This window comes from Dromiciops gliroides, chromosome 4 (assembly GCF_019393635.1).
Source record: "Dromiciops gliroides isolate mDroGli1 chromosome 4, mDroGli1.pri, whole genome shotgun sequence".
NCBI classification, from domain to species: domain Eukaryota; kingdom Metazoa; phylum Chordata; class Mammalia; order Microbiotheria; family Microbiotheriidae; genus Dromiciops; species Dromiciops gliroides.
The window spans coordinates 95,554,920-95,582,432 of record NC_057864.1 but is presented as its reverse complement, the minus strand read 5'-3'; the positions used below and the strand labels follow the sequence as shown (position 1 = coordinate 95,582,432).

The following is a 27,513-nucleotide window of genomic DNA, read 5'->3' as shown; positions in this document are numbered from 1 at the left end:
ATTCACCACTAATGCCTTCCCTCACCAATACTGCCTTGAATCTGTTTTGTATAGAATTATTATTATCATTATTATTAAATAACCATTTATATGACATTTTGAGGTGTGCAAAGTGCTTTACTCATATTAACTCATTTAAGCCTCACAACAACCCTGTGAGGTAATTGCTATTATTATTATTACTATTATTGTCATTTTACATATAAGTAAACATATAAGTACAAATAAGTAAACTGAGGCACAGAAAAGTTAAATGACTTGCTAGAGTCACCCAGGTAGGAAGTGTCTGAGGCAGGATTTAAATTTAGGCCTATGTAGACTATAGAGTTCTATTAGCTATGAACTGTACCACTTAGCTCTCTCAATCACCAGGACCTAGCAGAATGCCTGGCACATAGTTGGTGCTTAATAAATACATATTGATTGATTGGTTGATTGGTTCTGAGACACAGGTTACAAGTAAGGAATACTGATTGTCTGACTATTGTGTTTGGATCCTCAAACTCTTTTTGCATTAAAAAAAAGTGTCCTAAAAAAAATTTTTTTTAAGTGTATTTGTACTTGCAAAGATTGGGAATTATCACAATCATTGTTCAATGTTCAGAAGAGAGAGTGCTGACTGTGGAGTAGAATGGTAACTGTAAGCCTAGCAGAGGAAAGAGACGGACTTTGAAATACAGTCAGCATTTTGAGTAGTGGAGAAGTGGGAAAAGGTTTGTTTGTTGTTTTTTCTTCTCAAGAAGGATAATCACGTGAGCAAAAGAGTGAATTGGCAGAGCATACTTAGCCACCCAGACTTGTTGATGATCACATTGAAGTGAGTACTGTCTCTGTATTCATCCATACCACAACATCTTGTAAATCTTTACTTGAGAGGTACATCTACGTCACCAAGCCCAGATGCTGGCATTGTACGGATATCAATGGAGCACATGACTATCTGTCAGTTTCTCTTCTTACCAAATGACTTTACCCACTTTCTTTTGAGGTTGTATAGTTCTGATAGCAATCTTTATACTCGCTCTTATGCAATGCTTAGTTGGTAATGGGTCACAGTTTAATCATGCCTACCACGAGCGGCTTCTTTTCTTTTTTAACTGAAAGTTTATGGTAGGTACAACTTGCTATCTTCTGTGTGTTTTTTCCTATATAATAACTCAATAAATTCAACATGAATTTCAAATTTGCCTTGATCATCCATAAAAATCTTCTGGCCTTCCTTCTCTTTGCTTTTGTGAATTAAAAATACTTCAATTCTTTTCTTTCTTCCTCTTTCTTTCATGCCTTCTTTTTTTTAGCAGCACCATCCACGGAGACATTTGTGAATCTCAGATGAGATGAGAACCACAGAGAAAGAGGTTTGGAGGACTTATTAATTACCTTTAAAGACCTGAGAGTTGAAGAAATGCATCAGGTCTCATGGACTGTATGATACAATAACATTTCTGACCACTTAAAAAGCAGATAAATCAAAATATTGAACCCATCACTGGGAAGCAGTAGCTTGTTGGAGGGAGGACTGGTGATGTCTAAGATCATGCCATAATTTGGTTCTATACAAATGACATTGCCCACATATGATGGTGCTCCTTTGGGGCATCTACATAAGAGCATTCTTTATGAAGTTATCACATGTTAATGAATTCCCCCTAGAGGACTTTGACCTAGTTGGCATTAAATCACGTGAACATAGTAGATCCAAAATCCAGTTTTCAAAAGTAACTTTGCTTTTCCATATGCATTTAGATTAGGGTAGGGGAAAAAAAATGTGCATATGCTCCAGGTGCAACAGAATTTGCTCGTTATCTCACCCCTCATTTAGAAAATGTGAGTAGTCAATATTGAGCATAGCTAAGCCCAACTATTGACCCCAACAGGTCGATATGGTGTTCAATATTAGTTGGACACAGCTCAGCTGTCAAATTTGCACGAGTAGAAGAGGCGTTTGCTTCAGCCCTGATTACTGATTCCTAGAACCATTTCATTCCCCATGGTATCCTATGTAACATATCTGTCATATTCAAAAAATGATACTTCCTCCTAATTTAATACTGATTTTAGAGAGCAACCTATGGGACAGAAAAGCTATTCATAGTCCATAGATTTATGTTTCCACAAGAGTCCTAACTGTTGCCGATCCGCTTGTTTTGGATATTCCACAGGTAAAAAGTAGGCAGTAGTCAGATTTAAAAACATCAGTTACCCATCTCCCATATCTGTATCTCAATCTGTTACAAAATCAAACATAAACTACCAAGGGCCTGTCCTGAGTAAGGCCCAGCTCGGAACATGTATCCTGTGGAAACTGCTGTTTACACTCCTTTGCCTGCTGGCAAGAGGTATAGAGTCATGGGTAACTAAACAAATTCAAGCTTTGCATTTCCTAGAACTTTTAGATTAGTCTTATGTCTAGGGGTGCTTCTGAGGTCTAGGAGAGCAATGGATTCACAGCCACTTGGTCGATATTTTATTATTTTATTATACATTCTGTTCTTGTTATGTGCTACTGTTTATTTGCATATCACTTCTATGCTAAGAATAAAAGCCACTATATGCAATATTCAAGTATGCCCATCTGTTTCTGTGGATTATACCAAGGATATGTGACTGGTGTTTACTGAAATACAAATTGAGGCATCCAATAAAGGTTCTTCTCCTTCTCTTCTTGAATTCTTCTGATAGAACCCTATCCCCACTATCTCCTGCTTCATTTAAGTCTCTAATGATGAGGCTGTCCTTTCTTTGCCAAGATCAACCCTTCTATGTTCATCCTTGACCCTGTCCCCTTCTGTCTTCCCCAGAAATTACCCCTGCTATCATCCTTGCTGTCTCTCTAATCTTCAGTCTCTCCATATGCACAGGCTATTTCCTGCTATCTAGAAATATGCGCATCTCTTCCCAAGTCTAAAAAAAAAAACTAATGTGATCCTACTTTATGCACTAGCTATTATCCTATATCACTCCTTCCATTTTTAGCAAAGTTGCTTGAAAAAGATTTCTATACTAGGTGTCTCTACTTTCTCTCCTCTCACTCTCTTCTAAATCTTGCTTCCAACCTCATTAGTCAAGTGAAACTGTTCTTTCTCAATTGTCAAATCAAATGTCCTTTTCTCAGTTTTTCATCCTTCTTGACCTCTCTGCAGCATTTAACTTTGTTGATTAATTTTGCCTGGATACTCTCTCCTCTCCAGATTTTCACAGTGCTGCTCTCTCTTGGTTCTCTTTTTACCTGTCTGTTCCTTCTCAGTTGCCTCTGCTAGTTCTTTATCTATGTCACACCCACTAACTATGGCTGTCCCCCAATCTCTGGGCTGGGCTCTCTTCTCTTTTTTTTCTCTATACTATCTCACTTGGTGAATTCATCAGCTCTCTATGCAAGCGATTCCTAAATCTATATATCCTATTCTTGTCCCTCATCTGACCTCCAGTACCACATTGCTAGCTGATGGATATTTGGAACTCCATGTACCAGAAGCATTTCAAACTCAATTAATACAAAACAGAACCCATGATCTTTTCCCCAACCCCACCCTTTTCCAACTTCCCTATTGCTGTGGAGGGCACTACTCTCCTTCCAGTTACCGAGGCCTACAACTTTCGTGGTATTCTCTACTCCTTACTCTTACCCTACATTTCTAGTCAGTTACAAAATCTTGCCATTTCTACCTTCACTACCCATCTCCTTCTCTCTACTCACATAGCCATCAGTCTAGTTTAGGTCCTCATCATATCTCACATGAACAATCACAATAGCTTTCTAAAGTTGTTGTCCCTGACTCAAGTCTCTCCCTACTCTAATCCAGCTTCCACTCAACTTCCAAAGTCATTTTCCTAAAGCATAGATCTCACCATGTCACTCTACTACTCAACAAATTCTAGTAGGTGCCTATTATCTCCAGGATCAAATATCAAGTTGTCTGTTTGGCATTTATACCTCTTCATGATCTAGTCCACTCCTATCTTTCCAGTCTTCCTACAACTATTCCCCTTCAAAAAATTATATGTTCTAGCTCTAACTTATTCGCCTATTTATAATTCAACAAACAAGGTTACTCCTTCTCCAGCCTTCTTGCCTTTTCCCTGGCTGCCCTCCAGGTATGTAATGTAATGTTATGCCTCCTTACCTCTGCCTCCAGAATTCCTGGCTTCCTCCAATACTCAGTTTAAACTCTACTTTCTGCAACAATCTCCTCTCCCTGCGGGCCCCTACTCCCAATGCTAAAACCTTCCTTTCTAGGGTGACTTCCCGTCTACCCTGTACTAACCTAATTATTAAGTGGTTGTTAACCCTTCTAGAATACAAACCCCTTGAGGGCAGGGACTGTTTTTGCCTCTCTTGTATACCCAGAGCTTGGCATTTTGCCTGGCACACCACAAGTACCTAATAAATGCTTTTTGATTGATAGAAATGTAAAAAGGGAGGGAGGTGGAATTAAACATCTGGCAGCTGCTGAGGTAAGTTCTAATTGGGTGGCTTCCCAAATCCATACCCTATTATGAGTCAATGCTGCCCAACCAAGGCCAGCAGATCTTAGAGGGAGAAAGTCACTGACGCTCTGAGAATACAGAATTCATTCAGCCCTTCTGCCTACCTGAGCATGCATAAACAATCAGGAAGATTTGGGCATCATGAAGCAAGTGGCCATCAGTGCAGTGCCTTCAGTTGTGGTTAAAGAAATGACCTCTGTGTGACCATGTTCAGCTCTTACACTATATGGGGCCGGAGGACCTGAATTCACATCCCAGATCTGTTCCACAGTTCTCTGGACCTGTTTCCTCATCTGTAAGATGACAAGTTTGGATCAAAGGACTTTTTTTTTTTTTTTTGGTGAGGCAATTGGGGTTAAGTGACTTGCCCAGGGTCACACAGCTAGTAAGTGTCAAGTGTCTGAGGTCAGATTTGAACTCAGGTCCTCCTGAATCCAGGGTTGGTGCTCTATCTACTGCGCCACCTAGCTGCCTCAAAAGTTCATAGACTCCAGTTTGGGAAGTCTCTTTTTGTTTGTTTGGTTTTTGTTTTTGTTTTTTTTAAGTGAGGCAATTGGGGTTAAGTGACTTGTCCAGGGTCACACAGCTAGTAAGTATTAAGTGTCTGAGGCCGGATTTGAACTCAGGTACTCCTGACTCCAGGGCCGGTGCTCTATCCACTGCGCCACCTAGCTGCTGGATCAAAGGACTTCTAAGGCCACCTCCAGCTTGAAATCTACAGTGGATAAAGTCATGTACTTACTGTTTACCAGATAATCTGATTTGGCCATAGTAGTGAGAATTTAGAAGGTGATTGATTACTTGGCAAATGACCAAAGAGATAAACTGAAAGACTGGATTAACCTGAAAACTGATGAATGACAGGGCAAGACACTGGCGAGCTCAAGGTGCGTTTACAAATGGTTCCCGAGGAGGTAAGACTCTACTGGCACACTGACAGTTTAATATCGCTAAATAAATCCCTGCCACAGAAAGCAGAATATTCTGGCATGAAATACTTGTACATTCAGAAAAAAACCATACTCTTTTTTTTATAGCCTCTTCTTGTGCCTCTCCACATGTTCCGCCCTATGCAGCTGCCTATCTTTCCTACCCCTTGTCTCTTTTCTCATCAGTTGCCATATAGACAACATGACCTTTGTCTCTTTGTTCTAACACAGAGGATAGAATACAGGCCAGGTGTTAATTGATTGGAAGGAAAAGGGGTTGTTGGTTTTTTTTAATTTCCCAGGTCCAATCTATTGACTTCCAAACATTTCTATCTCCACATGAATATGTCTATCACACATTCCTTGTTCTGAGGATGATCTCACACTCCATCATATTCTGTACCTATGGGTGTTAGCTGTGAGTATAAGGACAACTTGAATCAGCCTATAGTCAACAGTATCATCAGTAGCCAAGAAGTACGTTAGATAGGACCACTTCCTTATTTTGATTTTGAGTCCATTTTCAGCCAAACATACTAAGGTTTTCAACTATAGTAAAAAGAAAAAAAAATGGGTATAGAAACACCTAAGAAGCTGCTGCAGTTTCATTTAAAAACAAGCCAAACAACAATAGAACTCAATTTGTGGCAAAACAGCTGCTCAGGGTCTCAGTCCCCATCTGGGAGATGGTAATGTTTTTAATAACATAAGCATTTTCATTGACCTTTTGGAAGGAGAGCATAGACATATCCAGAAGACAGCATGAAACTGATTCCATGGCATTCTATCAGAGAAACATGCTGATCTTTCTAGGTCCCAAGTCTTTAGATTCTAAGATTTAAAAAAAATACATAGATTAATAGCCCAGTTATGAAGCCTAGTTCTTTTTAAGGTTCTGCTCCAATTCTATCATTGAACTGAGACCTATCTTTTTCCCCCAAGTTGCTAGTGCCATCCTCCTCCAAAATAATTGTCTTGAGGACAAGGCTGTTTCATTTTTTCCTCTTTGTATCCACAGGACCTAGCACAGTGCCCAGCACATGGTAGGCATTTATTATCCTTGTTGAACAAATGATAACATTTGCATACTCAAATATTAGCCATTCCTGCTTTCTTATATTCTTTTTACTGGCAATGTTTAGGATGAAGGCCTTGAAGTCTAAATATGTTTTATAAAGAGGCATAAAAGAGAAAAGAATAATACTATGCACAATTTATTTCTATTTTTTTTACTGTCTAAAGGAGTATTTTAAACTCCTATACACATTCGAATTTGTGCAGCTAAACACATTTTCACACTTACTAGGTTTTGTCTTTAATATAGGCATGATTTAATAGAGAATGATTGACGCACCCTTTCTCTCCCTTTTTATCCATTGTTATGTTCTTCAATTGCATATGTGTATCTTAATCAAAAGAACAGTTCCATACCACCCTTGGACATAAAAGGAGAGGTTTTTCTATAGCTATTACAGAATCAAAGTAATATTCTGCAAAGAAATGAAGGTGAAGCCCCAGAGAAATCCTGGGATACAGATGAAAAATGCCACGTGCGTGGTACCCAGAACAAGCCACTGCAATCAATCAAAAGGATTGTAAAAATATTGGTCCACACTTACTTCATGAATGTTCTCATTTCTATTATTCTTCTGAATATTCCACGTAGCTCTCATCCACTAATCTTACTCACATTGGAGAGGACCAAGTATATGTAAAAACGCCAGGCTCGATTAGTGAGTCAGGGGAAGAAGTGACCTCTGAAATGCTTTCATTTCAATAAACCTTTTCATGCCAAGGAGCTAGGGCAGAGTGAGAGACATCCTCGGGAAGCAGAGCAGGGGATCGCTGATGCACTAACAATAGTGAAATTACCTTGATTAAAGCACATGTTCTCTGTGGCCATCATTTCACCAGGTGAAAGTTATTTAATTACTTTCTTCCAGGAACTCAAGCTATTTGGGGTTCAAAAGAGGCATTTGGCAAGCCCATTGGGAGCTGAGATAATTAGCACAATCCCATTATTCAGAAACCTTTATCCTGTGAGACTATACAAAACTCAAGTGAGAGATGACCAAATTTCTTTCACAGTGGCTGGTGAACTGAACCTTTTTTTTTTTTTTTTTAAGGTGGAAACCAATCCATTTGAAAACAGAAGTTGTTAACTGGCTTCTTGAATTTAACATCTGGTAACATTTTCATCTTTTGCAAACTAGTAAAATGTTATAGTATTTTTGACAGTGGGAGTTCAGTGCCAGAAGACATTTTATCAGTACAAAGAGACTACAAAATTGGTTTCTTACTGGGCCTCAGGGTTTTCTAATCCTTATCTTGCAACATAAGAAAAGCACTGCTGGGAATATGCAATTTGCCTATAATTTCTCAAAGAAACAATATTTTTTGGAATTAATTTATAGAGGATTTAATGTGAAAGCATTAGATACTGCTATTATAGTCCACTGAAGTATTGTGTGGAGAAAACCTGGTCTTTTATAATGCTTTAGTATGAGAAAGGATGTGTATATCTTACTACTTCTTGAGAATTCCTTATTATTATATCCATCACATTCATCTTTGGCTATCATTCATGATTTCATTTAAAAGTATTTCTCATTTTTTATCAGATGACTATTTTCTTTAAAAATACTTCAGTGGTTTTTTCCAAATGAAAAGAAAGAAAAATCCAGTGGAGCCATTAGGAGGGAAGTCATTTTGGGATACAAAATGTTGATTGTTTTATGTGTTTTTCATGGAGGTGATTTTTTCCCAATAGGGCACTCAAATGAGTGGAAGGCATATCTAACATCTGGCATCTCAGAACATGTACCATTTTGAGTTAGAATGAAAAGATAATACTAGAAGTAGAAACATAGAATCCATTTACATGATTATGAATGAATTTAATACAGCAAAAAAATTCTATTCATTCAATTCTGTCCTTACAAATTGTTCCATAGAGATTTAGAACTATATTCATTTAGAAGTGGGAATGACCTGAGATCATTTACAACCACCTCATTTTAAAGATAAGGAAATCAAGGCCTAGAAAAGGAAAATTATTTACTTAATATCTCAAACCCAGGTCCTCTAACTCTAAATCTTGTACTTTCCTAACTAAATCATGTTTACTCTGTTAGATATTGTCACCAGTATATGTTCAAGCCAATGATCTGTGACCTCTTCTGTTTCATGGACCTATCAGACAGTTTGGTGAAGCCTCTACACCCCTTCTCAGAATAATGCTTCTAAAAACATAAAATAAAATATACAGGATTATAAGATAAACTAATTATGCTGAAATAAAGTTATTGAAATGTTTAAAAAATAAACAAGTCGGGGCAGCTAGATGGTGCAGTGAATAAAGCGCCGGCCTTGGATTCAGGAAGACCTTAGTTAAAATCCGGTTTCAGACACGTAACGCTTACTCGCTGTGTGACCCTGGGCAAGTCACTTAACCCCAATTGCCTCACACACACACAAAAATAATAAAAAATAAAATAAACAAGTGTACAGACCCCAGATTAAGACCTTTTGGCCAAAGAAAACTATCTAAACAGTGATCTGACTTATTGATTTTGTCCTGATCTAATTTGGTTGTGGTAATACAATCACCTATAGTTGTTAGAGGATTCATAATTTTTTTAAATAAACCAATACTAACACCACCTCAAAAAAATCCACAATTAAAATCTTGAGTAGTTATATTTTAAATTGCTGACTAGAAGATTCGTTAGATATGGAAATAGCATGATTCACAAAAATTCAAGCAGCAAATATTTGTTAGGCCTCCTTTATGCAAGACACTGGACAAAGTGTCAAAAGTAGATACAAAGACAAACAGACCTTCTAAGCATTTATATTCTTAAGAATCTTATATTCTAGGGGCAGCTAGATGGCGCAGTGGATAGAGCACCAGCTCTGAAGTCAGGAGTACCTGAGTTCAAATCTGGCCTCAGACACTTAACACTTACTAGCTGTGTGACCCTGGGCAAGTCACTTAACCCCAGTTGCCTCACTAAAAAAAAAAAAAAAAAAAAAAAAAAAGAATCTTATATTCTATATGGAGAATACAAGCTGTACACAGACAAATAAATAGAAAGTATATGCAAACTAATACAAGATGGTTTCAGAAGGTAGTTAGCAATACAATAGGAATAGGCCTTGTGCAGGAAGGGGTACCTGAGCTGCATTTTGCAGTAAGCTGGGGATTATAAAAGGAAGAGAAGAGGATAGACAGAGTGAATTACATGTCTGGGGGAGAAGGGGGAGTATGAGCACTGGCAAAGAGGCAGAAGATTCAATATATGGAACAGCCAATAGACCCATTTGACTGGGGATGGTAGCATAAAATTATACTTGAAAAGGTGTGAAACCAATTGTGGAGACTTAAATACCAAGCTAAGGATTTTGTATTTAATCACCAAGTGGCACTGATGACTGCTCACTGGGAAGTCTTGCACTGGTAGTTGGTGTATGCCTGGTGTGGACAGAAATGCAGAGCAAATCCCATGCTCTTCCTGGTTACTAGAGAAATGGTGACTTTTTGTATTTCATTGTCTTTTTAAAAATAATTTTCATATTTTGAAATTACTTTTATTGATATCTATTGTTTTTGCATTGACATTTCTCCTGACATCGCTTCCTTTATGCTGAGAGCTATCCTATATAGCATAGAAAGGTTTTAAGGAAAAATAAAAGAAAGGGTGGATAGAAGAAGGAAGGAAAGGAAAGATAGGGAAGGAAGGAAGGAAGTATTTATTAAGCATCTACTATGTGTCATGTACTGAGCTAAATGCTTAACAAATGCTTCATTTGATCCTCTCAACAATCTTGAGAGGTAGGTGTTATTATTATCTCCTGTTTACAATTGAAGAGATTTTGAGGCAGGCAGAAAATTTAAGTGATTTGCCCATGGTCACATAGCTGGTAAGTGTTTGAGGCCAGATTTGAACTCATGTCTTTCCTGACTTAAGGCTCAGTGATCCAACAACTGGGCCATCCAGCAGAGAAAGGGGGGAGGGGTGCAAAGAGAATCAGCAAAATTGAAAATTCTGAAAATATATGCATTTTTCCCCACCCATGGACCATCCACCTCTGCAAAAAAGTAGGATATGTGGGGTGAGTATCTTTGGCATGATACTTGTCTTTAGTTAGTCATTAAGCATTTATTAAGTGCTTCTTATGAGCCAGGTATAGTATGAAGGACTGAAGATATGAAGGGCCAAAACAGTCCCTTTGCTGAAGAAACTTTTTGCAATCCTTGAATTTCACTTTCAATTGTTTTGTGGTAGTTGTTATTTCCATTTCTATTGTTGTAGTCATTGTGTCTATTTTTCTTGGCTCTATTTACATAAATTCATGTGAATCTTTCCATGCTTCTCTACCTACATAATATTTGTCATTTCTCATATGATTATTATATTAATATTATAAAGCTAAAATATTAAAATTAAATATAATAATACATTACTATGTTTTTGTATCATTCCAGTATTATATATTACATTCCATTATTTTTTTTTTTTGCAGGGCAATGAGGGTTAAGTGGCTTGCCCAGGGTCACACAGCGAGTAAGTGTCATGTGTCTGAGGTCGGATTTGAACTCAGGTTCTCCTGAATCCAGGGCCAGTTCTCTATTCACTGTGCCACCTAGCTGCCCCACATTCCATTAATTTATGAGACACAATTTGTTCAGCCATTTCCAAATTGAGATGTATCTACTTTATTTCTGGGTCTTAGCTACCACGTAGAATTTAACTATCAATATTTTGGTATATGTGCAGACTTTCTTCTCATTCATAGCTTCATTAAGGATATATTTCAAATAGTAGAATCTCTGGATCAAAAAACATGAACATTTCAACTATTTCATTTGAATAATTTCAAATTGTTTTCCAAAACGTAGTACTGATTCACAGTTCTACCAATAATGTACTAATATAACTATCTTGCTACAATCCCTTCAACATATACTATTTCTATTTTTTGTCATCTTTGCCAATATTCAGAGTGTGACATAAAACTTTGGGATGGTTTTGACTTTAATTTCTCATATTATTAGTGATTTGGGGCATTCTTTCATGTTTTTAAATAATTTTAAATTCTCCTTTTGAGAACTTTATCTTTATTTTGACCACATATCTATTGGGGAATGACTTTTATTTATACATTTGTTCATATATGTATTGTTTAGTTATACCTATAACTATATATATGTGTGTTTGTGTGCATGCTACACATGTGTATATGTAAGTATGTATCTTGTTTAACTGTCTGTGAATACTGAATTATTATCTCAAAAACTTGATGCAAACATTTTTCCCATTTAATTACTTTTCTTAGAGTTTGCTTCAGCAGCACATATACTAAAATTGGAATGATACAGAGAATATTAGCTTGGCCCCTGCTTAAGGATGAAACACAAATTCCTGAAGTGATTACTTTCCTTAGATGCATTGGTATTGTTTGTGCTGAAGCTTTTCAATTTCATGCAGTCAAAATTATTCATTTTTAAATTTGTAATTGCCTTTAAACTTTGATTAAGATTACATCTCCTAATACTATTGTACTATAAGAAATGATGAGCAGGAAGATTTCAGAAAAACCTGGAAAGACTTACATGAACTGATACAAGGTGAAATTTGCATAACCAGAAAAACATCATACACAGAAACAGCAACATTGTGCAATGATCACCTATGAATGACTTAGCTCTTCTCAGCAATACAATAATCCAAGAAAACTCCAAAGTACTCATGATGAAAAATGTTATCCACATCCAGAGAAAGGACTGATGGAGTCAGTTTGATGCAGATCAAAGCATGATATTTTCATTTTATTTTTTCATGGTTTTTTCCTTTTAGTCTCATTCTTCTTTCATAGCATGACTAATATGGATATATGACTTACATGATTGCATATATATCACCTATACTAAGTTGCTTACCATTTTAGGAAGAGGAAGGGAAGAGAGGGAGAGGGAAAAATTTGGAACTCAAAAAATTTTAAATGAATGTTAGAAATTATCTTTACATGTACTTGGAAAAAATAAAATGCTGTTAAAAATAATACATCTCCTATCCATAACTGTGAAAATTATGTGATATACTTCTGTTTTTTTGTAAAGCATTTGATAATAAAGATTCATATCCATTTTGAATTTATTATGTGATATAGAATAAAATGTTTATCTAAGCCTAATTTCTTCTGGACTGATATTCAAGTTTTTCTAGCAGTTTTTAGAAATACAGTTCTTTGCCTAGATAATCTGTATTTTTTAAGCTTATAGAGCATTGGGTTATTGAGTTCTATTGTTTTTGATATTCTCCTGTGTACTGTATTCTTTTGATCTACTTCTTTATCTTATAACCAATACCATTTTTTTTAAGGCTATAGCATTTTAATCTCTATTAGAGTCTTCATCTTTACATTTCCATTGATAGTCTGGATCTTTTGTTTCTCCAAATGAATTTTGTAATTATTTGATTGAGTTCTGTAAAGCATCTCTTTGATAGTTTGATTTGTATAGCATTAAAAATAGAAATTAATTTTGATAGTATTTTAAGTTTTATTATATTGGCATAGTTCAGCCATGATCCCTGAATATTCTTCTAGCTACTTAAGTTGTTCTTTATTTTCTTTAAGGAACATTTTGTAATAGAAATTATGCAAGTATTTTTGTGTCTCCGTTGTTTGATCTCCAAACACGTTATGCATTGTGTAGTTATTATAAATGAGTTTTCCTTTCCTTTTATTGCTTCTTGGTATTATTATTATTATTATATGGAAATACTAATGATTTTTGAGATTTATTTTGTATACTTCAATTTTGTTGAAGCTATAAATTATTTCAGTTAGCCAGAAGCAGTGGCATATACTTGTGGTATCAACTACTTGGGAGGCTAAGATTGGCTTATCTTGAGTTTGTGGCTTCTTAGCTGCAGTGAGCTAAGCCAATCATGTGTCCATACTAAGTCTGGAATCAATAGAGTAAGCCCATGGGAATAAGGGGTCACCATCCCCCTCTAAGGAGGGCAAACCAGCCCCAGTCTGAAATAGAAGAGATAAAGCTCTTACACCAATTAGTAGTGAGATCAGGCCTGAAAGTAGCCAATTTACTTCCAGCCTGAGTGAAACTGGGAGATCCTATCTATTCTCTTTTAAATCTCAATGAGTATCTTTGCTGATTCCCTTGAGTTTTCTAGGAAAACTAGCATGTTAGCAAATAGAGATAACCTCATCCAGTGGTGTGCTGGTAAATGCTTAACAATTAGCTATCTGAAAAAGTACAACACATTTTTAAAGTTTAATCTGTATTATTGATGTTTCCTCCATCATTTCTCCGTCATTTCCAGAAATCAATGGAAGAATAAATCTAGCCATGATTTGTAGTGTCTTCTAATTTCTAATATGTAAATACTCACTCTAAAATGTTAATAGTCCAATTTCTTGAACTAGTTCGTTAGTTCTAGCTCACCCTTAGTTTCATCTCTCTTTACCTATATTTATACCTTTAAGTTCTTTCTCTTGTCTTACTGCTATTGCTAACTTTTCTAGAAATATATTGAATTTTAGCAAGGTTCATCCTTCCTTTAAAACTGTATTGTTTGGGAAGGCTCCTAGTATACCTCTATTGCATATGATATTTGCTTTTAGTTTGAGAGAGCTGTTTTTTGTAATATTTCCAAAAAGTCCTTCTATTCCTATACATTGTTGGGCTATTAGCATAAATGAGTATTGTGCTTTGTCAAAGGGTTTTTTTTTTTTCAGAATCTATTGAGAGAAATATGTGGCTTTGGATGTTTTTGTTTTTAATATGATTAATTATATTGATTGTTTTCTCAGTGTTGAACCATGACTGAATCCCTGGTATAATTCAACTTGGTCATGATGAGTGATTTCTTGGATGAATTACTGTAGTATCTTTTTTTTTTTACTGTAGTATTTTGATAGGATTTTATTTAAAATTTTAAAATCATGTCAAAAAATATTATGAGGCAAGAATTGCCTCTTACCTCATAAAAATAGTCTGGTAGGGTTCTTTCTCAATTTTTGAAAAGAAATTTTCCTGTACTCTTTTTTTTTTTTTAATTTTATTTTCATGGGCAATGGGGTTAAGTGACTTGCCCAGGGTCACACAGCTAGTAAGTGTTAAGTGTCTGAGACCGGATTTGAACTCAGGAACTCCTGAATCCAGGGCCGGTGCTTTATCCACTGCGCCACCTAGCCGCCCCTTTCCTGTACTCTTAATAATTTTTCATCAAAATTTCAATCGAATTTTCCTGTGAATCCATCAGGACTAGGAGGTTTGTTGTTGTTTTTTTTTCTTTTCATATTTCCTATAGAACTAGTTCTATATCCTTTTCTGAGACTTGAGTATTTGAGATCTCTGTTCCTCATAGAATTAAAACTCCAGAAGTACAAAGTTTAAATTCCCACCTTTAAACAATTTCTATATTATTGTTTTATAAATCTTATCCCCTCTCCCCATTTTTTCCCATTGTGCCCTGTTTTTAGAATTATTAGTTCCTGCAGAAGATAGAGAGGATAAAAGTATTGCCCCACGGTAGAAATTTCTCTGTGTCCTGAGTATATAGTTAATTTCTACCACCCCTGTGCTCCCTGTAATCAATGTCTTTCTCATTTGCCAAGAAATCTCCTCTTGGGGTCCATATCCTCCCACTCTTCTGAATGAGGCTTGTCCCTAGGAGCTCTGGTCCTCCTCCTGAGGCAAAAAAAGATGTCCATAGGGGCACAATTCTCTTAGAGGTAGTGTTCTCTATGGGCACCAAACCCCTACAGATTATACCCATTGTAAAATTTCTATCTGTCATTATAGAATCTATATGTGTATCCATGAAATTATTCTTCAGTGGAACCCGCTACCACCACTGAATCAAGATTTCTCTTTCCCTGTTTCAATACTTGCCTTTGCCACATCATCTATTCTCATGTAGTCTCTCTCCTTGAGAGATGATAGAAGTTATTTTCTCTTCATTGTCTAGTCCTTCATCTTGTTTATTACATGACCTGGAAATACCTCACCATCTTTCTACTGGGTCTGTGGACAGGCATGTCAGTTTATGGACCTGCCAATTAGAATTTGGCTTTAAGTCCCTACCCACTGGTTAACTCCAACTTCTTTTGAACAAACCATGTTTCAATGAATTCTCATCACATTATCTTGGTATAATGTCATCATTCCACCGCTACTCCAGCCCCCTCAGAAGTAGCACCCATACTGAAATTCTATGCATAGCATTTTTACTCTTAGGAAGATAAATAAACAGGGCTGGCGGTTTGTCTGGTATCTGGTGAGGATGTCTTAGCTATAGCTTAGAGCATGGTTATTATAGAGTGGGGTTAAAGGAATAAAAAGCTAACCCAGACAACGAGGAATGTTGACCTCTTCCTCATACTCATTTCCCCTTGAGTTTAACCCCACCTCTCTATTCTCTCTCTAAGGTGCAGCTCTCCTCTTTATTTCCTGTAGCGACCTCCAGCCCTAGTCACCTATATTGCAAGTTACAGGGACAGTAAAAGAATGAAATGAGGCTACATGTATTTTATGATAGTGGAAATAAGGTACTTCCTATCTCCAGCAGACCACTAGTCATGTGTCAAGCCTGGTCTCCATAGCTATTATCTAGGAAAGCAATCCTTATAAAGATAAGACCTGGTAATTTCCCCATAGATGTTGCAGTCCCTTTCTTTGCAAGGATAGATACTATGGATGTGGAAAAGAAAGTTCTTATCACCAAAGTTCTTAGCTCAGGCAAATAGTTCAATGTTCGAAATGGATATGGTGTTATCAGTGGGAATGACATACGTTAATATCTACTTGCTCTTGTACCCTGAGCACCAGGAAGCTGTTTCATCTGACTTGCAGCTGAAAGATGCCATATGTATTGTCTTCACCTATTAAAATGTGAGCTCCTTGAGAGCAGGATTATCTTTTATATTGGTACCCCCAGTTCTTAGAGCAGTGCTGTGTATACAGTAAGTACTAAATAATTGTATTGGTACCCCCAACTCTTAGAACAGTGCTATGTACACAGTAAGTACTTAATAATTATATTGGTGCCCCCAGCTCTTAGAGCAGTGCTGTGTATACAGTAAGTACTTAATAAATGCTTTTCCCATTCATTCATTGAATCTTTTTGACTTAGAGGGTAACATGGTCACATCTGTCTTTTTTTAGAAATCTACATCTGGCAACTGTGTTAAGGATGGATTGGAAACAGGAGGGGCTGGAAGCAGGGAGAGCAATTGAAATAATTTGCAATAATCCAGGCAAGAAGGGTTGCAGACTTAAACTTTGTTAAAGGTTATATGGATGAAAATAAGGAGTCAAATGTGAAAGGTATAGTGGAACTACAATGAGTAAGACTCAGTATCTGATAGGATTTGAAGTGTGAGGGAAAGGGAATAGTTAACAATGATTCTAAAGTCAGAAACCTTGGTCACTGGAGAGATTGAGGTGCCTTCAATAGATATAAGAAAGTTTTGAGGATACATAGCTTTAAGATGGACAGGAAAAGATAAGATTTAAAGGTCATATGAATGTATCAAAGCATAAAGGAAAATTAAACCAGGTGGTCATGAAGAAATCATTGTATGAAAATGCCATTATCACTAAAATTTTAAGTTCATTTCTTAGGTGAAGTGATATCTCAGAAACTTGCTTTAAAAGTTCCTGTGTATGATAGGGAGAATTTCTCTATATAGAATATTAGTTTTAATAATTACTTTGTAAGATAATTCTTTTGGGGGGGTGCAATGAAGGTTAAGTGACTTGCCCAAGGTCACACAGCTAGTAAGTGTCAAATGTCCGAGGCTGGATTTGAACTCAGATCCTCCTGAATCTAGGGCCAGTGCCTTATCTACTGTGCCATCTAGCTGTCCCAAGATAATTCTTAATTGTCCAAATATTTGACCAGTTAGGGTAGCCTTAGTAAACATCTATATGGGATTTTAGGCTCTTAGGACAGGAAGAAATCTTATCTATTTCAACCTTTCTTTTACAGATGAGGAAACTGACTGACACTCAGATGTTCAAAAAGCTTAGAGGAAGGATGAGATTGTTTTATAGTTTTCCTATAAAGTTTTTTTTAAATAGTTAGGTCTCCCCATAATTCTTCATTTGCCATTGTTGACCCAGGCAGAGATTAATGTTTAAAACTATAGAAGAGAAAAACAAACAAACCTCAAACATCTTTTATAGAACAGTAAATCTGTAAATATGTCAGACACTGAGGCTGTAATAAAATCTTTGATTTATCGAGCACCTTTCTCTAAGTACTTCACATACTTTATATAACCCTCACCCCAAAGGTTCACATCACTAAAGGTAGAGACAGGTGATAAACCGGGCAAGACATACAGTCAGACTGTCACAGCCCAGGAACGGCATGAGATAAACCTTAAGCTTTGCCACACCACCTCTTCCATTGTGACAAATTTCATAAGTTACAACAATGGGGAAACCACATTTCACTAATTTCACAATACAAAGTTGGAAAGAATATATATTTAAAACCTGTGACACAGGGTGGGGGTGAGTGGAATAAATTTACCTTAAACTGGGAGCTTAACATCTATCACAGTTCTCATTGTCTCACCAAAATAACCATTCTTCCTAACCCCACTAGCAAATCCTTTCAGTAAGGATTATGGGAGTTTCTTGGTAATGAACTTTGAAACTAAGCTATTTGCAAGAATTAAAATTAATTCAGTAAACATTTAAGAAACATCTTCTATGTTCAGGGTACTGGAGTTACATAGGAAAAAGAAAAATACTTCCTGCCCTCTAGTTATATACTTTGGAATTGGAGGGCGGGGGGAGTAGGCAGCACATGCAAAATAATACAAAGTCATTTCAAGAGGAAGAGGGTACAAATAATTGAGGAGTAGGGTTGGGAAGTGAGATCAGGAAAGGCCTTTTGTATATGTGGTACCCCAAACTTTAAACTGCCTTTAACTAAAGGGAAAATGTGTATTTTATTTTTAAAAGGGCAATAAACATTTACTGTAACACTGCACAATAAATTCAGACCTCTGCTCTTCAGAGTATTGATTGGCTTCAGTGCAAACGGGCACCAAGGAAATAACCACATAGATTAATTATGACCTGACCAAGTTAGCCTCACTTCCTATGGGGAATCTCCATCTCAAGTATTGGCTCTCTTGGACTAACAATGACCCTTGCCTTTTTTTTTTTTCCAGTCTGTGCTCTCTCCAAAGACAAATCTCTTCCAACAAAACATGTAAAGAAACACAGGGATGCTCCAGGAGACAAACCAGCCACACTTTCATTCCCTCCCTGTTTTCTGTCATTTAAGATGATAAGGAAGGAAATCCACTGTATATCCTTCCTAGGGCTGATTAATGACTGGGAAAACAGTTTGATTTTAAGGTCAAACTAGCAAGTGAGTACAGGAGTTCATTTAAGTTCCGGGTCCGTGAGTCACCCTAGAAACAGACAGGAGTCTTAAGCATTGGTGATGAAATGCCCATGTTCTTGAGGGGTCTTGGGGATCAGAACCCTAGCTTACTCATACCACTAATAATCATAATTAATACTCAGGATAGGGAGAAGCAGGATACATCTCACTTATTAGGAAGGCCCGAGAGATCCCCCTATCTTTCATTATTGTCTATGGATAAATCATTATATTTTCTTTTGTACTACTTGAAATTTTAACCAAGTGACTCCCAACCACCACCCTCTTCAAGTATTGGTTATAATGTGCTAGTTGATCAATGGATTATTAAATATCTGCTACGTGCAGAGCACTCTTCAAGTGAGATACCAATAACTGACATTTATAAAAGTTTTTTGTTTTGTTTTTTTTTGTTTTGTTTTTTTTTGCGGGGCAATGGGGGTTAAGTGACTTGCCCAGGGTCACACAGCTAGTAAGTGTCAAGTGTCTGAGGCCGGATTTGAACTCAGGTACTCCTGAATCCAGAGCCGGTGCTTTATCCACTGCGCCACCTAGCCGCCCCCTATAAAAGTTTTAAGACTTACATAGATGATCTCATCTCTAGCCTGTTCTGAAGCACTAAATGGTATTTAGGACAGGAGACACTCTTTTTTTTTTTTTTTTTCAGTAAGGCAATTGGGGTTAAGTGACTTGCCCAGGGTCACACAGCTAGTAAGTGTTAAGTGTCTGAGGCTGGATTTGAACTCAGGTACTCCTGATTCCAGGGTCAGTGCTCTATCCACTGCGCCATCTAGCTGCCCCAGGAGACACTCTTGAAATTCAATAGTCAACTCTGGCTAGGAAAATAACTAAGCTTTGCAATCTAGCTCAGCTCCAAATAGGTATACCATTTACATAGCTTTGGCTTGAATTGAAGGACCAATGAATTCAAACATTTGGACAAAGAATTCTCCTGAAAATAGGCGTTCAAAGTACACTGAAATGGATCCTAACAACAACAACAACAACAATATATTTTACAGTGGCATAACATTTGGATGATATTCAATTACTTAGTCAATGTAATCCAAGCATCCTTTTTATAAAACTGATGTTGACACCTGTGCATTTTTGGTAACTAATAAACATTACCCAGAGAAACTTTTTCAGTTGTTGATGGCAGGTTTGAAGAATAAAAGATGTAAGCAAGGCTAATGTTTGAACTTGCTCAAGTGGGTGGGGAATGAAGCAGGCTGAATTCAGCAGCAGCCTGATAAAAGGTGAGAGTGTAGGTTCAAAATCTTTCACTTAAAAGAATGAATAAAAATAGCAAGGATAATTGGGAGAAGGGAGAAATGGAAAGTACAGAAAAAAATACAGATTTCAACATTGATGCAGAAATTCCTATCAAAAAGTTCTGAGTTCAGTTAATCAACTCTTTTCACATGCACATCCCACAACCAATGGTTATACAAAGAAGCAAAAATGTCTTTGTTAACAAATGGTTATTGCCTCCTATATTTCACTGAGAAAACCTACTCATCACACACGGACATTGACTTCAACTTTTATGTACATCTCTGGTTTGTTTTCTAGTTGAGAAAGGCTTATTAACATTGTGATCTCTGAGATTCAGAGTGTGAGGCTCTATCCTTCTCTGAATTCTCCCCTACCAAACACAAACTTAAAAGGAAAAAAGACTTTCTAAAAGTCAATCTTGGAGTTAGGGTGTTGATGCTTTAAATTAAGATATTAAGTCAAGTCAATAAATACTTATTATAGACCTACCATGTGCCAGGCACTGTGCTAAATGCTGGGAATAGTAAGATTAAGAAAAAACATAATCAACATGTTCTGTTTTAAAGGAACTTACAGTCTAAAAGGGATATAATGTGCAAACTAGGCTATATATATGTGTGTGTGTATATATATATATATACATACACACATATACACACACGACCTATTTATTTATTTTTTTTTTTTTGGAAAGAAGATCTTTAAGCTATCTATCCCTCTCCCTCCTCCTCCCCACCCCCCCCAAAAAAAGAAGGAAAAGAAAGAAAGAGAAGGGAAGGGAAGGAGGGAGGGGAGAGAAATTGCAAAAAAAAAAAAAAAAAGGCAGCCTAAATGTATAAGGCTAAGTGGTGAAAGCTTGGTAAAAAATAAAACTTTCATTTCCTGGACTTTATCTAACACCAAGATGATGTTCACATTCAATATCTTAATGCACATATTTTCCAATTCTGAGAATTAGGGGCAGCTAGGTGGCACAGTGGATAGAGCACCGTCCCTGGAGTCAGGAGGACCTGAGTTCAAATCCGGCCTCAGACACTTAATACTAGCTGTGTGACTCTGGGCAAGTCACTTAACCCCAATTGCCTCACAAAAAACAAAAAACGAAACAAAAACAATTCTGAGAATTAGTTATGTGAGAGAAAATCAAAGATCATGTCTTCAAAGAGCACTGACCTTGCAACCTGAGTTGGAATTTTATCTTTTAATACTATGACCCTATAATATAACAAAAATCTGGGTCTAGAAAGAGAAACAACTACCAGAAATTGGCAAATTATGATTTCCATAGGAACATCATGAGGGGCAGTTATGTTTGAGTCATAGAAAAGTCATACCATGCAACCTTCAGGGCAAATATAATGTAGATTTTAAAATACATGTCATTACTATCAACAACTCTCTAGAAAGACTGCAATACCTATCTCCAAAACAATTTGAAGCTTACAATGCTTCTTTTCCCACAGGAAAAAAAAAAAAGCCCAAACTAGAGAACTGAAAGTTTTACTCAAAATACTGTAGTCGGGGGCGGCTAGGTGGTGCAGTGGATAAAGCACCGGCCCTGGATTCAGGACTCGCTGAGTTCAAATCCAGCCTCAGACACTTGACACTTGCTAGCTGTGTGACCCTGGGCAAGTCACTTAACCCCCATTGCCCTGCAAAAAAAAAAAAATACTGTAGTCTATTATTAAGTGATACAAATCACAAAATTGTCCTTACTTGAATTAGTCAAATGTTAGAACTATGTGTGCATTGCTCATTGCTTGTTGATTGATTGTTCCTTTGTGTGTATAGTGATTTACCATAAGCTTGTTTAGAGACATATTAGAGACAAAGATTCTCTTACCAGCTTGTGTTTTTTAAGAGAAAGGGTTTCTAGAATCCTTCCAAATAGCCTAATATGTGAAATCAAGTGTTATGGGAACTATTTACCAAAAAGGGATATAAGAACTACAGAGATTTTAAAAAAATATGTAGCAGATACATTCCTGATAATCCTATTGATGTTCTGCCCAGGTAGGGAGCTGGTTCCCTGGGAAAGAGGTGAGTACCATTTTGCTGGGGCAAAGCAGAGCTATGGAAAACAGTGAGCAAAGCAAAGGCTGAGCAGTGAAAAGCAAACATAATGAGCACAATCTGTTGGGGGAAATAGCTGCCAAACTGCTGAGGGTAGCAATCAGAACTAAAAGCAGAGACAAATGAATGGAATGAAATCTGAGCTTCAGGAAGGAAGGACTACCTAGGATATGATGAGATGACTTCCACCTGTTGGAAGCTAAGGATAGCTTTAGTAGATCAGTACAGGAGAAGAATAGAAACACTGTCAGAGAGCAGCAATCTGTAGTGTATATGGAGAATAATGAACAGCAAGAGCTACTGGAAGTCTGCAATGTGGTGAAGACAGAGGATCTATGGAGGAAAACAAGAACATCCCCCCAACTAAATAACTACTTGTGGAAGCACTATAAGTCATGGAAACTATAGAGGGCTCTAAAAAAGATCTGCTCATTGGGAAATATTGCTACTTTCTTTGGGCTCAGATGTAACTATGTTTTGAGCCTTGTTAGCTTATGTGCTTTTAAGAGGAGCTGATGATTACTCTTGAAGATATTGTCAAATGCTGAAGTTCCTAGATCATCTGGGTGAGCTATGGTAGCGAGAGGCCCTCAAGATAAAACCAGGCTCTTCATCTTTATGATGGAACCTCTGACATAAGAAATATAGATATTTATAACTAAGTATTGAAAATACCAGGATCATAATAATCACACTGATTTGGGCCCCCACCTTGGGTTTCCTCTAGGAAATTCAGAACATGACTGGTATTTCTCTAAAGGTCCTTAGTTCTAGTACAAGTTCTTGAGCTAAGAAAATATAAAATATTAAGCATATTTTCTTAAATACTCACACTGAAGATACCACATACTGTCAAGATATCCTTTCTAAAATTCCCACCCAGTTACTCTGATTTATAGTGCTACCCTGGATACCTCATGTTTGTATCTAAGCATACTGCAAACTCTCTGGCTGATCTGTCTCTCTCCTCTTTTCTGATAACTATGTGATAACCCTTCCCAACCCCACCCTTAAAGGCCAAGCCCTAGAGTATAGCTCAGGTATGTGAATTAACTATGACTTTGACCCAATGCCAAAACAAAGGTCTAATTCTAGGGACAGTATGGACTGGGGCAAAGAGGAAAAAAAATCATCTTGTCTAAGGAATTCACACCTTTTCAACAAGATACAAAATGGAGGAAGGGCTTATCTAATTTCTCTTGGGGCAAGCCTGAGCATGTGACTTGAGTATGTGACCAGAGTACGTAACCAGTTGCAAAGCCACTGGTATAGGACTCTTTCCTCATTGGTAGGAATCAATTCCCATACCAATGGACTTGAGGACTAGGGTTCCATGTATATCAAAGGGACCCTGAGGTTCACTATACTTACATTAAAGTAAGAATCCAAAGGGACTAAAGAATTAGAAATATTGGGGCAGCTAGGTGGCACAGTGGATAGAGCACCAGCCCTGGATTCAGGAGGACCTGAGTTCAAATCCAGCCTCAAACACTTGACACTTACTAGCTGTGTGAACCTGGGCAAGTCACTTAATCCTAATTGCCTCACCCCCCCCAAATAGTCATTAGAAATATTAAAGAAATATGCAAAAAAATTTTAATTAAGCCTTGAAATGGGATAAAAAGACATAGAGCTGGAAAGGACCAAGAAAAATCTAGTCCAACCCTCAATATTTTACAAATGAGAAAACTAAGGCCCTTAGGGGAATAGTGACTTGTCCAAGGTCACACAAGCATTTAAACATATTTTTTTTCTAGCTCCAAATCCCAGACGTTGTTCCATTACACCAGAAAATAGCTATTGCCTATGTCATAATTTGTACCTACTATATAATATCAGCCTTAACAGAAGTCAAGTGTCAAGATCTTTTCTCCTCTGACTGGCATCACCTGTTTGGGCCAGCTGTTTGACATTGGGCAGGTTGTTTGACCTCTCTGTGGCTTATTTTCTCCATATACAGTATGAAAAAACATGAGGGGTTTTTTTTAAATGTGAGATTTTTAAAAAATACATGAGTTAGTAAAAAAAAAAAAGACAGAAAATTCTTACTTAGATTAGCATTTGTAGAGTATTATTATTATTATCCAGGGACTAGGCACCAGACTGGTACTAGAAGAAGAAGCAAAGCTGACAAACAGCAGGAATCGCTCACCAGTGGAGATTTAAGGGGCAACTTGCAGCCGCAAGCCCAGAGGATCACATCAAGCAGAATGGGAAAGGGAAAGGGCTTTAAGCCATGCAAAGGCTTTCACTTGAACAGGAACAATGAGCAGACTCACTGCATGACCCATTTTGTTGCAGCCTAACACAGGCCACACTCTTTTCTCTCTTCAGCCATAAGACATAGTTATCCCTTCCACATCGCAGGGGTTGGGGGGGGGTGCCCCCATAAAATGGAAAATCTGCATAAAATGTTTTAGCCCAGAAATCTGCATTTTTTCTTTTTCTTTTATGGGGTGTTCACAGTACTTTATTGTAAAATTTGGGTTAAATATTTGGTCATAGGCTATAGGTTGTTCAATGTTAAGTAAAAATACTGTATGTAAGGGAAAGAACTTTTTATCAGTCACCTGCTGGTCTTCTCATGGATCCTGAAAAACTCCCTAAAAATTCCCATTTAATTTCTTATGCTGACCTGTGATATATGGAAACCATGATGGATTTGTGGTCAGACTTTTGTTTCATATTCTAAGAGAAGTCCATATTTTTGTTTATTGTTTATACTTAATTTCCATCCTCAGGGAAAACTGACTAGAAAACTTTCCAAATATACAGGAGCAATCTGTCAGTCAGCAAGTTGCCATTTCTGCGTGTGTGTGTGTGTGTGTGTGTGTGTGTGTGTGTGTGTACACAAATTTTATTTATTTAAAAAATTTTTTGGTGAGGCAATTGGGGTTAAGTGACTTGCCCAGGGTCACATAGCTAATAAGTGTGAAGTGTCTGAGGCTGTATTTGAACTCAGGTCTTCCTGACTCCACGGCAGGTGCTCTATCCACTGTAACACCTAGCTGCCTGCCATTTGTATATTTACACACATCCACACTGATCACTCTACTCCTAACCATTTTGCAAATCAAGCAAAATATTTTCATTCTATAATTCACCCCCATACTTTTTGTTTCTGCTTTGAAATAGTGACTGCTGCCAATTTTTTTTGGCGGGGGGGCAGGGCAATGAGGGTTAAGTGACTTGCCCAGGGTCACACAGCTAGTAAGTGTCAAGTGTCTGAGGCCTGATTTGAACTCAGGTCCTCCTGAATCCAGGGCCAGTGCTTCATCTACTTCACCACCTAGCTGCCCCCTGCTGCCATTTTTTAAGCAGAAAAGTTTTTCTGTGTTTGGGAAGAAATGCCCCCTTCTCTCAGACATATCACATATATAACAGTTTGCCTGGTGGATAGAAAGTTAATAATGGGCTTTAGAAAGTTAATTTAATAATTGTCAGACGAAGAGAGACTAAGAGCAGTTCATATGAACTAAAGGGACTGGGGAGGGGAAGGGGAGGGGAAGGGGAGGGGAAGGGGAGGGGCTGCCTCTACTTCCAAGAGTCTTCCCTTGGAATAACTACTAATGATTAGCATCTATGTAGCACTTCACAGGTTTCAAAGTGCTCTGCATATGTCACTTCCTTTGATCAATAACCCAGTAAGGTAAGTGCTATTATTAGCCCCCCTTAACAGGTAAGGAAACTGAGGCTGAGAGAGGTTAACTAACTTGCATTGGCTTACAACAGCTAGGTAAGTGTCTGGAGTAAGATTTTAATTCAAATTCTTGTGACCCTTCAAATCCTGAGCTCTCTCTACTCTACTACCTAGCCAGTATCAGAACAGCAGGGGTGTATAGGGTGTTCAGGGAGGACTGGCATCTCTGGTGTGCACAGGGCTGCTCCTCCACCTTGGGTGTCCAGCTTTCACTCAACTCTCACCTGGGGCTCCAAGAAGCTGTAGCACATGCATCAGCCACACCCTGGTAAACCATCTCAGCAGAAAGGCTAATCCAGGTTAAGAGTAACTGGGGGTGGGGGGAAGTAGGTGGCACAGTGGATAGAGCACCAGCCCTGGATTCAGGAGGACCTGAGTTCAAATCAGGCCTCAGACACTTGACACTTACTAGCTGTGTGACCCTGGGCAAGTCACTTAACCCCCGTTGCCTGCAAAAAACAAAAAGAGAGAGAGAGATGGATTCTGTTGGGAAAAGCGTGAGAGCAAAGAGCAGATAAGAGGAGTTGAGGAGTAAGTAGTTCAGTAACTATGTGGTTGGCCTAAAGAATGACCTTTCAGGAAAATTTATTTGAAGTAGGGAACCAGGAAAATATTACTGTTTGGGGTATCAGGAAAGTACTTGGAATGAAATATGACCTGAACTTGACACAAGAACAAGGTAAAACAGACAGAAAAGACCTCATTCACTCAAGAGATGAGAGGAAGTTAGACCAAAGGAGGCTAAGAAATGAAACAGAGAAAGGTTAGACCTGACTCAGGTCACTTTGTTAGTTCATGTTTAATAATGGAACAGAATGAGACACTCATAAACATTCTATCAGGTGCCCAAAGGAGGGTTACTTAATCATATCATGGAAAGAATATACAGAAAAGACACAGCACTGATTCAGTTAGCTAGTGCCCTGCCCCCCCCCCACACTTATTAGCTGCATGACCCTAAGCAAATCATTTAATCTGTTTGCCTCAGTTTCCTGAAATAGGCATCATGACAGCACCTACCTGGCAGGGTTGTCTTGAGGATCAAATGAGATGATATTTGTAAAGTGCTCAACACAGTGACTGACACATAGTAGGAGTTAGAGAAAAATGGTTTTTTTCTTCCTTCCAGGAATGGTAGTAGGACTTCTAGAAACAGATCAAGATCTGAAGTCTCCTGGGTCAATTAATTCTTCAGGATAGTCTCAATATATTTTATGGAAAAATTAATATAGCCTGGGGAAGAGAGGGGTGGCCAATGGCATAGGAAAAGTTAGCCCAGCCCCCCCATATCACAATCCTAAGAATTACTGGTCTCACCACAAGAGGATAACAACTGATTGCTATGTTAAGGTAGGTCAGGTTGAACTAAGTAATCAGTCTGAATCACACTATGTTTCAGTTGCAAGAAACCTTAATAATACTGAAAAACAGCTGTTATCAAATTTTTTTGTTCCCAGGATCCTATTACAAATCTTAAAAATTATTAAAGATCTCTGTACCCAGTTAACTTTTGTTATTATACCTATCACTATACTGTATTGCCAATTAAAGTGTCATAATATTTATGTACACACATACACATAGACATATAGACATACACACATAC

The 27,513-nt window shown here is 37.5% G+C and overlaps 1 non-coding gene across 1 annotated transcript; it reads left to right on the top strand.

Moving 5' to 3' along the window:
- The first annotated feature begins 11,759 nt into the window (after positions 1-11,759).
- LOC122726978 lies at positions 11,760-11,862 on the top strand. Its single transcript, XR_006352968.1, has one exon. It is a non-coding gene; the product is annotated as a U6 spliceosomal RNA (small nuclear RNA).
- Positions 11,863-27,513: the final 15,651 nt, after the last annotated feature.